Genomic DNA, 12,258 nt, shown 5'->3' with positions numbered 1-12,258 from the left:
TATACTTTTATTGTTTTACTGCTAATAAAAAGACACTTGCCATGTCTGCGATCCCTGCACAGGCTGCCTACACTAGAGAAGCCAGTGCCTGATATATTCACCTGTTTCCTCCATTCTCTATTCCTGCAGACACCATATTGATGAGCTCCTGAGAAGAGGATCGGAAATATTCGCCACAGTTTCTGTGAACATTACATCCTAGAGTCCACAATGTCTCCAAAGAACTCACACTAGGGGAAATACAACACTGTGGACAGGTTAATCTATAGCCCACACATGCATCACATACACAGCACATATATGACACACTGAACTCACATTCCCTCTCAGCATCCAGACACTGCACTTATCAGTATGCACTACAGTGTATTCATTCATCTGTATACAGTACAGATATGTCCTCTCATTGGTATACACTGCTGCTATCTATAGATCACTATACACCCTGCAGCCATATCTATTCATCAGTATACACTATAGTCATATCCACTCCTCAGTATTCACTACAGGGATATCCACATTTGAATGTAACCTCTGCAGTCATATCCTCTGATCAGCATACACTGCAGTCCTACCTACTGATCAGTATACACACTAAAGCCATATCTACTCTTATATCTCCACAACTCATCTGCTTGTAGCTCAGATCATCTCAGAGCTGTCCAGACTCTGCCAACTTTCTATTTCCCAGCAGCCTGTTATATAATAGTTCATGCCCATAGACCCTCATGGACCCAGGTATATGTGACACTCTGTGTGCAGTGTCCACTACAGAAGCTCAGAACCCCTCCTCCTCCTCCCCGATATTCCTCTCATAAAGTCTCCCCTCTCCACGTGATGATTTGCTGTGGAAACCTCACTGCTGCCCCCTTCCCATGGGAACAGATTCCTTAATGAGATAGGACCCCCTCTCTGAATTATCATTCTGCTCCAGTACTAGAAGCCGGAGCAGCCTGGAGTTCAGCGCTTCACACATCGACAGAAGAGAGTTGGGAGAGAGAGAGAGAGAGGATCAGCACCTTGGACTGAAGAAGAGAGATCAGCACCTTGGACTGAGGAAGCAGAGAGATCAGCACCTTGGACTGAGGAAGCAGAGAGATCAGCACCTTGGACAGAGGAAGCAGAGAGATCAGAACCTCGGACAGAGGAAGCAGAGAGATCAGAATCTTGGACAGCGAGATCAGGAATCAGCACCTTGGACAGCGACAGCAGAGATCAGCACCTTGGACAGCGAAATCAGAAATCAGCACCTTGGACAGAGTAAGCAGAGATATCAGCACCTTGGACAGCGACAGCAGAGATCAGCACCCTGGACAGTGGGATCTCAGAAAGATCAGCACCTTGAACAGAGGGATCAGAGAGATCAGCACCTTGAACAGAGGGATCAGAGAGATCAGCACCTTGGGCAGAAGGAACAGAGATCAGGTAAATCTGAAGAATGGGAGGGAGGGGGTCACAGAGGTGCAGATAGTGATACCACAGAGATCTGCTGGAATGTCTTCTGTATGGAGGAAAAGGTTCTGGAGAAGAGATCACAGGGGACAGCTGACAGCCGTATTCCTAGAGGGAGCGGAGTCCCGGGGATGCAGGAAACCTGACTGTACAGAATAATAGGGAAGTTTGGGTGATATGTATATATATATATATATATATATATATATATATATATATATAAAGAGAGCGAGAGACTCAAGTACATCGGTGTTAGTAAAGGAATGTGGGTGATGTGTGACTTGTTAGTGTTAGGACACAGGATATACCTACAGTCTAGGGGAGACATAGTTTATATGAGTCCACTTAATGCAATATCTCCCAACCAGGGTGCCTCCAGCTGTTGCAAAACTACAACTCCCAGCATGCCCGGACAGCCTTCGGCTGTCCGGGCATGCTGGGAGTTGTAGTTTTGCAACAGCTGGAGGCACCCTGGTTGGGACACACTGATTTACTGTTATATAAGGCAGCCATAAACGGGGATGTAAGGTTAGCCCAGATTAATGGGTCAAATAAGTGTAATATGTGCGGGGGTGAGGTGTAGGCTCAGTGATACTATAGACAAGCAGCGACAGCTCTGTTAGGAATCAGGGGATGACTTTTTTTAACGTAAATAAACACACTACAAAGTGCAGGAAAGGTACTGCATGCTCCCCAAAGTCTACTAAGTAAATGGATACACCCCAAAATGTATTGAGCAAACAATACACCGAATGGTGTACTGATAGTACAGTCCATACACCCAATAATCTACTGATCATACAGTCCATACACCCAATAATCTACTGATCATACAGTGTATACACCCAATAATCTACTGATCATACAGTGTATACACCCAATAATCTACTGATCATACAGTGTATACACCCAATAATCTACTGATCATACAGTGTATACACCCAATAATCTACTGATCATACAGTGTATACACCCAATAATCTACTGATCATACAGTGTATACACCCAATAATCTACTGATCATACAGTGTATACACCCAATAATCTACTGATCATACAGTCCATACACCCAATAATCTACTGATCATACAGTCCATACACCCAATAATCTACTGATCATACAGTCCATACACCCAATAATCTACTGATCATACAGTGCATATATGCCAAGATCTACTAATAATACAGTGCATACACCTCATAATTTACTGATTATACAGTGCATACATGCAAAGATCTACTGATAAGGCAGTGTATATACCCCATACTCTACTGATCTTAAAGTGCATACACCCCATAATCTACTGATAATGCGAGGCATATATCCCAAGATCTACTAATAATACTGTGCATACGCCCCATAATCTAATGATCATACAGTGCATACACCTCAAGACCTACTAATAATACAGTGCATACACCTCATAATCTACTGATCATAGTGTATACGCTCCATTATTTACTGATTATACAGTGCATACACCTCATAATCTACTGATCATACAGTGCATACACCTCATAATCTACTGATCATACAGTGCATACACCTCATAATCTATTGATCATACAGTGCATACACCTCAAGATCTACTAATAATACAGTGTATACACCTCATAATCTACTGATCATACAGTGTATAAGCCCCATTATTTACTGATTATACAGTGCATACACCTCATAATCTACTGATCATACAGTGTATACTCCCCATTATTTACTGATTATACAGTGCATACACCTCATAATCTACTGATCATACAGTGCATACACCTCAAGATCTACTAATAATACAGTGTATACACCTCATAATATACTGATCATACAATGCATACACCCCATAATTTACTGATTATACAGTGCATACATGGAAAGATCTACTGATAAGGCAGTGTATATACCCCATACTCTACTGATCATAAAGTGCATACACCCCATAATCTACTGATCATACAGTGCATACACCTCAAGATCTATTAATAATACAGTGCATACACCTCATAATCTACTAATCATACAGTGTATAAGCCCCATTATTTACTGATTATACAGTGCATACACCTCATAATCTACTGATCATACAGTGCATACACCTCAAGATCTATTAATAATACAGTGCATACACCTCATAATCTACTAATCATACAGTGTATAAGCCCCATTATTTACTGATTATACAGTGCATACACCTCATAATCTACTGATCATACAGTGCATAGACCTCAAGATCTACTAATAATACAGTGCATACACCTCATAATCTACTGATCATACAGTGTATACACCTCAAGATCTACTAATAATACAGTGCATACACCTCATAATCTAATGATCATACAGTGCATACACCTCAAGATCTACTAATAATACAGTGCATACACCTCATAATCTACTGATCATACAGTGTATACGCCCGATAATCTGCTGATCATACAGTGCATACACCCCATAATTTACTGATCATACAGTGCATATACCTCAAGATCTACTAATAATACAGTGCATACACCCCATAATTTACTGATCATACAGTGCATACACCCCATAATTTACTGATCATACAGTGCATACACCCGATAATTTACTGATCATACAGTGCATACACCCAATAATTTACTGATCATACAGTGCATACAGGTACTGAAAAGGCAGTGTATAAACATCATACTGTACTGATCATAAAGTGCATACAATCCATACTCTACTGATTATCCAGTGCATATACCCCTTAATCTACTGATCATACAGTGCATACACCTCAAGATCTACTGGTAATGCAGGGCATATGCCCCATTATTTACTGATCCTACATTGCATAAACCCCATAATCTATTGAACTGATCATACCGTTCATATACCCCAAGATCTACTGATAATGTAAACATACACCCCTCAAACAATAAACTCTCCTCTCAAGCTACTGAAAAAGCATACATCCCTTAATCTACTGAATACAGTAGGCACACAATGATCTGATCATACAGTGCAAATACCCCAAAATCTACTGAACCCACATTGTAGTGTTTATGTATTATGTGGGGTATATGCAATCTGCTGGGCACACAGCATATGTATATGTACCCACAGTTCATCACCCAGTGCATGCACCCACCAATATCTGAGCACACAGTGTATATACCCTACAATCTATAAAAGAGCCAGTGTATATACTGCTGGCTGCCATCTGTCTTCCTCATAGAGGAGCATTAGTGTGGGCACAGGACTCCAGCTCTCTGTGGGATACAGCACATCTGGTTATGTTGCTCTATTTTCCTCTTCATGTAGAAGTTCCTTGTTGGTGTAGTGAGGTCTTTGTGCTTCCAACAGAGTTTTTGCTTTATAATGTATAATGTGCGGAGAAGTTGTGGGGGGGAGGAGGAGGGGAAGGGGCTCCATCTGTTTATCTCTAATTGTAGATTCTACCTTAATACTGACTGGGGCTTGTAGACTTTTTCTTAAAGGTTTTTATGGAAGTTATGGGAATTGTGAGATTGGCAGCTGAGATAGAGAACGGTGAATGGAGAACGGGGTCCAGCTCTCCGATAAATTGCTGTTAAAACGTAGCTTTTACTAACTTTATATTAAAACCATGGAAAAACAGAAACAAAACACGTAATAGTGCGTTAAAAACAGCACGTCTTTTATTCATAGAGAGAAACACCATGATCTGGAGACATCAGAAAAAGTCTCATCAGTCTTACAATGGGCTCATTCAGCAAAGCAAGAAACAGCAGTGTGCATGTGGCTTTTATGGCATGCTTGGACTTGTAGTTCCAACCCCCCTTAGCAGCCTGGTTATAAGTAGAGCACAATATGTCTGCACTTTCCCCAGCCTCATTATCTGTCCCTTGTCACTGTAGGTGTCTGCAGAAGATGTATTCCTGTGCATACAGGTGTCTTATGCCTTATCTATTAGAGGCACTGGAATCTTTTCCCACCCCTGCTCTCATCCTAGATTACAGAAGATACCCCCCCCTCCCTGCATGCTGCTCCCAGGATCTGGTTTCCATGGCTACTCTGTGATTTCAGCCCCCCTACCCCAGACAATGATCTGAGCTCTGAGCTTGTTTATCTATGGTTTATGTAGAGAAAAGTCACAAAGGATCCAGCAGATGAGACCGAAACCCAGCTCCAGTCTGCTTGGCCGTCACAGTGTCACCCAGAGCTGCCCCTTCCACCACACAGCTCCCTCCGCAGATGACAAGTAGTCCCCATCTTCATGATACTTTGTTGTATCAATGACAGTGTTGTGCACTGTTTCCCAACCAGGGTGCCTCCAGCTGTTTCAAAACTACAACTCCCAGGATGCCTGGACAGCCGAAGGCTGTCCAGGCATCCTGGGAGTTGTAGTTTTGAAACAGCTGGAGGCACCCTGGTTGGGTAACAGTGGTGTAGTGTGATCTCTGCGGCATTGATACAATGACATCCTGGTGACAACTCACTGGAAGGAAGGATATGCACAGACATTTTGGGGGCAGGGGCTGAACAAAAAAAAAAGGGCACTTTTTTTCCTAGAAATGACCACATAATGATGCCAGACCTCCAACTTTTAGGAGGAAAGGATCATAAGGACAAGGGCTCAAGCCCCCTTTCTAGTCAACCTGTGTACGCCAACCTGCCGGTAATGACTAGTGTTGAGCACGAATATTCGAAATGCTAATTTTTATCGCGAATATGGTCACTTTGCGATTTTGCAAATATTTAGAACATAGTGAAATATATTCGTAATGACAATTTTTTTTTTGTCTTTTTGCGAATATGAAAATATGCGAATATGCCAGTAATCGCGAATATACAAATATGCAAATATTCGCAAATATCGGCACTTCCAGTCAGAGGACACTGATCCCTGAAAGGATCTGCTACTCCTCACTATATGCCCCTGGCATAAGGGCCTTAGTTCCACCTTGGTTTGCGTAACCTTCCCTGGCGCCAGGAGAGTGTCTCCCTCATAGGAAAAGATAACAGACAAGTAGGTATGAAGAACACACTCTGAACTTTATTACTACAAAGCATTGGTATATAAAAGCGAAGGGCGTATCTACCAATTTTGGCCAATAGCAGAATTTCAATTCTTTAGTGAGTTACCTCAGTTACGAGAAACAAAACTTATTAAGAACAGGACCTTGAAAAGTAACGAGAACTTACAAAAAGAGATGAGAAAGAAAAATAAAATAATAAAATAATAATGAAGGAGAACTCTCCCCCAGCCTTTCAATCCCTCCCTCCTTATAGGTGAAAGATATAATCGCACATGCGCACTATGCAAATGTCATGCAAATTTTCACATGGAAAAAAACCCTGAAGGGTAGCGAATATGCGAATTTCGCAAACATAGGGTGAATATTTGTCCATATATTCGCGAAATATCACGAATTCGAATATGGCCCCTGTCTCTCATCACTAGTAATGACATAGAATAGGCTGATGAGAACCTTCCACATTGGTGTCACAGATAACAGGAGCTGGAGATGTAGGGTAGAGGTACAGGGTCAGGTCTGGAGATAATAGGAATAATAATAGTAGTGAATTATTCCGTCTTATTAGGCGACAATTAGATCTCTCAGTTCTCAGGACACAATATGAGACGTGAGAAGTCATTCTTCTGTATATAAATAAATCTCACACCTGTCCGTCTGTCCCCCCCGATGCAGCCCCATGTCTGCGGAAACATGAAACACCCGTGAAACTAAAATGTTTTTATGTAAAAGGAGGGAGGGGGAGGTGTGACCACGGAAATTTCCATGATACACTGAAATCCTTCAGGCAGAACTGAGAAGGACCATAGACATTAGATCTACCAAACCAAGTGTTCACATCCGGAATGAGGGCCAGGCGGAGTGTGCAGCTGCCTAGGGCATCAGACAGGCAGAAGGGACCAATTTACTGATACTTCAAGTGTTTGTGCGCCCTTAATGCAATGAGCCCTTCACTTCAGTGCACTGGTGAGAGGACTGCGGAACAGAGAACAAGTGTGGGACATATATATATATATATATATATATATATATATATAGCCACAGCCACAGGACCAATCTGGAGGCTCTGGTCAATGGTAAAAGAGCTGAAGTTTATTGGTTACAAAAAGCGACGTTTGGGCTCCATGTGAGCCTTTTTATCTCTCTCTCCCCCTCTCTCTTTCTCTCTCTCTCTCTCTCTCCCCCTCCCCCTCTCTCTCCCCCTCTCTCTCTTCAGAGATGAACATTAATAAATTAATAAAAATAAAAAAATAATTATATCTCAATTTAAAAAAGACGACGAGTTCCAAGGGGGGACCCCCCTCTTCACCAGGCCCCCCCCCCCCCATTGAAACACGTATTCTGACAATGTTCACTTAAAATAAAAGTAGTCTTTTATTCTTTTTCTTGTCCAATCCGCTATATCTTAATTTCACTCCGGTACAGTGCCTCAATATATTCATTTTATTCCTGGAGCACCGCAAGTTGCTTCTTCTATTTCCAGTCTTCTTCACTGCATCTCCCAGGCAATGTCCAGGGTTGAATTTTATATTATTTCTTCTATATGCTAATAAATATATATATATGAAGAAAAGGTAGAAGCGGCACTCCAACTTGTAGTGAAATTCAAAAAGGTTTATTCACACATCGGTGCAAGCAACGTTTCGGCTCAAAATAGAGCCTTTCTCAAGCATGTGCACATCTGTGAAGTGTAATGGGGAGCGTGTATGATACATAGGAAGACCTGAAAACTCTGAGGAAGAAAGAAAAGTACAGGAGGCTATGAATGATTGATATCCATCAACTATCCTACTGAACTTTATGGACTAATGGCAGGGAACAGCTTTATGTCCCTTCTTCGGGCACCAGCAGTGCTTGTTCCATACTTCTGTCTTTTCTGCAATTTTTCTTTGAATTACCATGATCGATAGATCTTCTTTTTTTGGGTATATGGGTACAGAGAAGCCACTGGTGGGATAGGAAGAATGCACTGGTGGGATAGGAAGAATGCACTGGTGGGATAGGAAGAATGCACTGGTGGGATAGGAAGAATGCACTGGTGGGATAGGCAGAATGCACTGGTGGGATGGAAGCATGCATTGGAGGGATAGGCAGCATGCATTGGTAGGACAGGAAGCATGCACTGGTGGGCTAGGCAGCATGCACTGGTGGGATAGGAAACAAGCACTGGTGGTCTAGGCAGCATGCATTGGTGGGATAGGCATCATGCACTAGAGGGATAGAATGCATGCACTGGTGGGATAGACAGCATGCACTGATGGATAGGCAGCATGCACTGGTGGGATAGAACACATGCACTGGTGGGATAGGAAGCATGCACTGGTGGGATAGGCAGCATGCACTGGTGGGATAGGCAGCATGCAAGTGATGACAAGTTTCCTAAGTCATAGACTGTTCCTCAGGTGAAGAACTAACAGATGTGTTGCTATTGTGTTAAAGGGGTACTCCCCTGGAAAAACTTTTGTTTTTAAATCAACTGGTGCAAACAGATTTGTAAATTACTTCTATTTAAAAATCTTAATCCTTCCAGTGCTTATTAGCTGCTGTATGTTCCACAGGAAGTTCTTTTCTTTTTTAATTTCCTCTCTGTCTGACCACAGTGCTCTCTGCTGACACCTCTGTCCATTTTAGGAACTCTTCGGAGCAGGAGAGGTTTGCTATGGGGATTTGTTCCTGCTCTGGACCGTTCCTGACATGGACAGAGGTGTCAGCAGAGAGCACTGTGGTCAGACAGAAAGGAAATGAAAAAAAGAAAATAACTTCTTGTGGAGCATACAGCAGCTGATAAGTACTGGAAGGATTAAGATTTTTAAATAGAAGTAATATACAAATCTGTTTAACTTTCTGGCACCAGTTGATAAAAAAAAACTACTCATCTGTTGTACTCAGTTGATCCTTGATTGATATTCTAAACTAGTGTTTCACAACCAGGTTGCCTCCAGATGTTGCAAAAGTACAACTCCCAGCATGCCTGGACAGCCTTTGGCAGCCATTGGCTGTCCAGGCATTCTGGGAGTTGTAGTTTTACGTAAATCACCTGTTGAGGAAAACTGGTATATAAATCCTCATATATATATGATATGGATGCCCTTAATGATAATTTAGTAAACAACCAACACTCTCAAAATCATTGATAAGGCCTATGTGATAAAATGAATCTTTATTTGAAAACATAAATACAAGTGGACATATAAAGGTACACTGACAATACAAAATTATGTCTCTCGATCCGGCATTTGTGCATAGATCACAACTCAGGAAGGGACGGGGTATAGGATACAGGTGAACCCCTACTTCTTAGAAAGCCCTACCTAGTCTAAACCCTTGCCCTCACTGAGAAAATAAGTGTGGACAGGGTTAGGAAGATATTAATATTTCATTAGAAATACAATAAAAAAGATGAAATGTATTTATTGAGGCATCTCGTGCTCCCTTTCCAACGCGTTTCTCCCTTAGCAAATGACTAGGGTTCATCAGGGAATGGAGGAGAAAATATTACAATAAGATATAAAGTATGATAAAGATAAAGATAGTTATAAAGCACAATTGAGTGAGTCATAGAACTGCTTAGGATAACAATCCAACATATGAGCTGAGTACATTCACTATATATGATGCAAGTCGAATGATGTGTCCCCTATATTGTAAACATGACGCCGACTTGGTCCAGAATACGGCCACATCATCGTGGGTCCACGCGTCTAAACTATAGCTGTCCTATATCAAGTTTTTACTCAGGCATTTAGTTACACCCTTTCAGAGATACAATTGAGGTATGTAAACAGTAAGTTTTATATGCCCTAACTTTTCTATGTATAGCTTTTGTACAACAAATTCCTTCATTCACTTGAACTTTTGAAATGTCAAAAGGTGAAATCACCTTCTAATCTTTCCAAAATTCAGGATCTGTTTAAAACTAGATGAAGATCACTCATATTCCCTAAACTAACCTCCTTTGAGCACCTTCTTGAACAAAGGTCTCATCTTCTACATATACCAATATCTCTTCGCCACTGTTTTAGACACTACAGCCTTTCTGGATGGAGATGGAGGAGGACCCCAGGTACCTTCTTGCATGTGTTCTAGGAATGCAGTTTAATTGTGGGATATTGGTCTATGGTCCAATCTACCAATAAAGAAGGCCTTGCGGTCCATTTAACTCCATTCCATTTCCTCCTAAACATAATAATGAGAAACCTCAGGAACAGCTTTGCCAGGATACTTTTCCACATGTTGACTCCTTGCCTCCTTCCTAAACTAACTATTTAGCATTAGTGATTAATACAATATGGAATTCTTGACTGCTCATTTAGGCAATACATTTAGATGACACCTAGTCCCTTTGGGACACTTTCTGGGAAAACAGAACATATCTTTCCCCCTCTTCCTGCTGGTACAGAGCGCATGGAAGTTCTCCCCCTTATCCCCTTTTTCTTTTAACCTCCTTAAACCTGTTCATATTCTCCTTCTTTTCTTTACTCCCCTTTTTTTCTTCTTTTTTGTTCCCTCATATTTCTACCCCCTCTACTGCTACATCTTATGAGAGGCCCTTTTTACTTTCCCTGCAGGTTGCCATGTGTTGATCCTTGTGTCTACTAAATGATCTCCAGTAGACCATTGTTTTGCCTAGCACATTTATGGGTACCTGTTAAATTGGGGGAGTGCAAAGACTGTGTACTAGCGAAGCTGTGGATTTGTTATGTCTCTGCACTAAAGGCTGTGATACAACTGAAGCTAGTATTGTTTGATATGTGAACTAAAGCTTATTAAGGCATAAACGTGATTAGCTTATTTTGGCATAAACGTGATTAGCTTATTTTATGACGTTCATGGGATACAGGGTAAGAGACCTCTGACACGGAGACTTAAACAATGGTTTGGTCCATATTTTTTAACTGGGCTGCCATTGCTGTTTAATGTTTGTTTATTTTTATAGTTTGTTTATTATTATTATTAATAATAATAATAATGATGATAATATAATTATAAACAAAAACTATGGCACTCTCTGGTAGAGAAAGTGGTCATGGTGAACTCACTTGCAATATTACAGGTAAAAGTCATTAGATTCTGGAAAGGGTCATTGATCCAGGGATTTATTCTGATTGTCAGATGTGGAGTCAGAATGGAATTGTCTTTCTAAGAAGAGGACGATTTGCTTCTACCTCGTTGCTTTTTTTATTGCCTTTTTCTGAATCAACATTGCAGGTTAATGTCTTTATTCAGCATTACAAACTATGTTACCATAAAAAGGGATGAAAAGGGGATTAAGTGGCCATGTAATAGTCAATGCCTGATCCCTGTATCCATAATGCTAATAGCTCCCACACTGTAACATGCTGACCAATACATTGTTGTTGCTGGAAGGGGAAGAGTAGGACCCCAGGGAGTCAAGAGCCTTGAAGCGCATACTTCTTACTTATTTGGTATAGAAGTCATTTACTAATCCCGTTTTTTTACTGTAATTTTTTTTAAGTTTCACAATAAAGTAAAATACAAAATAATTCAAGCCAAACAATAACTGGCACATTAAGTAAATAGCAATGCAAGTAAAATATTAAGGAAAAAGGAAACAAATTACTGATTTATTTCTAAATACAAATTTATGGTCACAGTTCTGTTTTCATGATATAGAGCTCAATATTCCCCCAGAGAGCAACATAATGACATTCTATCAGCCTGCAGCAGCCACTAGAGGGAGCTAACTGCAATATCTGTATACAATGGACACAAAACTAGATCTGTAAACTCCTAACCTTTTCCTAGAGGTAATTGCAGACAAAAAATTATGTAATTTAGCTGTAAATAGCTAAATAAATATAAAAGAAA

The 12,258-nt window shown here is 40.8% G+C and overlaps 1 protein-coding gene across 2 annotated transcripts in view; it reads left to right on the top strand.

Moving 5' to 3' along the window:
- Positions 1–765: 765 nt before the first annotated feature.
- The window catches only part of GRM2 (glutamate metabotropic receptor 2), a 54,922-nt gene continuing 43,429 nt past the window's right edge, over positions 766–12,258 (top strand). The window contains exon 1 of one of the 2 annotated variants that reach the window (XM_056525128.1): positions 766–1,425. The gene's annotated coding sequence lies outside the window, so the exon portion shown is untranslated. The remainder of the gene's footprint in view (positions 1,426–12,258) is intronic. The other variant, XM_056525127.1, reaches the window with a different exon arrangement.

The sequence above is a fragment of the Hyla sarda genome, chromosome 6 (genome assembly GCF_029499605.1).
Source record: "Hyla sarda isolate aHylSar1 chromosome 6, aHylSar1.hap1, whole genome shotgun sequence".
In the NCBI taxonomy this organism is placed as follows: domain Eukaryota; kingdom Metazoa; phylum Chordata; class Amphibia; order Anura; family Hylidae; genus Hyla; species Hyla sarda.
The sequence above is the reverse complement of the archived record's forward strand: the minus strand, read 5'-3'. Positions and strand labels throughout refer to the sequence as shown.